Raw genomic sequence first — 1,653 nt, 5'->3', positions numbered from 1 at the left:
GGAGCTTGAGCTTCTTGGGCGTTCAGGTGAAGCGGTTTGCACACTTGAAGCTGTGCCATGGTTTGCACAACAACGGCCCTGTTAACCAGTCCTGGATCTTCAAGTTCAACAATATCAGCAACCTCTTCAGATTCAACAATTGACATAAATTCGTGGTGGGTCTTTTGGACAGTGGAGGTCCACCCCGCGCGTGTGCGTCACTTGTGGCGTCTTTTGGGTGATTTCCGTGTCTTTCTGGTCCTTTTGGATGTTGTTGGCCTGGCTGCTGGCTCGGCTGCTGCTGCGGACGCTTGGGGTGATGTTTCTTGTTTTGTGTGGGGTCCGGAGGGTTGTGGTTGTGACATGGTGTCATGTTTTTTGTTAATTCTGGCTAGGAGGCTGTTGCTCAGATCTCCAGAGAGCTTCGGTTAGAAGTGCAAGGATATCTTCAGACCTCGATGGAGTTATGCCGCCTGGACCACGAAGAGCATCCTTAAGATCCTCATCACTGACTCTAAAGACCTCTTTCAGCCCCTCGGCGTCTTCCTGACTCATCATCCTCTTCTTAACAGGAGGCTGAGCGAGCGAGGGCAGTTTCGATTTCTCTATCTGTGAACTGCGACAATGACTCCTTGGTTGTCTTGTAGTCGCGAAACATACCATCCACACTACGCTTTCTCGTGTTTGCAACTTTGTACAGGTTGGGATAATTGACAGGAGCCCATCTCATGCTGGGCCAAGCGGAGGCACTTGATGTAAGGGAAGGCACTGACACCATGTTGCTCACGGAGCTCCTTCTCAGCTTTAGTGAAGGAAGGCCTTGATCTCGGCGCCTACTCCGGGAAGCACCGAAGCGTGAGATATCTCTCATTCAGGAACGACTTGATCGTAAGGTAAGGAGTCATCTCCTCGAAGGCTGACACGAGCTTAACCTGCGAGATGAAGGCTTCTGCAGTTGGCACCAGAGAGCTCTGCTCATCAGCAGGCAGCAATGCGTGAGCACAACAACATCTAGGCCCTTCTCAGTGGGCCACATAGCTGTAGTCCTCGGGTCAAGGACAGGGTCTGTCTCCACTGGAGGAGGCTGGACACCAGGCTTAACAGTAGCATAAAGAGCATAAAACCTCCGTCCAGTTAGTGTATTGGGCTCTGTTGGGGCTTCCTGATCATATGGTACATTATGGCCAAAGAGCACTCCCTGACCCCATTCGCAAGCTCCGGATCAGGCTTGATAGGCGTTAACGACCTCCACGGTTAGAAGGGACTGGGCCCAGTAGGCACTCCTCTATTCTCGTAAATGTATTGGTCGAAAGGCTTTCCTCTTATATCATATAGGTTCGGGACACGGGTAGCAGAAAAATTCCTCCAGGGCAACACTTCCTCCAACCGTAACAGAGGCAATTGACCTTGGCTTTGTTATAGCAACTGTACCTCCGTTTGTTGACAACCTGGTTCCTCGGCGGGAGGAAGATCTCCTGTGCCTCTAGGTCTCTGATCTCCATTATTATGTAGGGTGTCCTGTTTGCCTTCTTAGCTGCCAGCGTCTGAACCCTCTTCTGCCTGGAGGCCTCCCCCCAATGAGAAGCAGAAAGCCTGCCTCCTGTTACAGAATGGATGTCAGATGATAACCTTTCCACTCTCCTCTCCTCTCCTCTCCTCGCCTCTCTTCTCCTC

This window comes from Myotis davidii, unplaced genomic scaffold (genome assembly GCF_000327345.1).
Source record: "Myotis davidii unplaced genomic scaffold, ASM32734v1 scaffold1073, whole genome shotgun sequence".
Taxonomy (NCBI): Eukaryota; Metazoa; Chordata; class Mammalia; order Chiroptera; family Vespertilionidae; genus Myotis; species Myotis davidii.
This window is presented reverse-complemented; position numbering follows the sequence as displayed.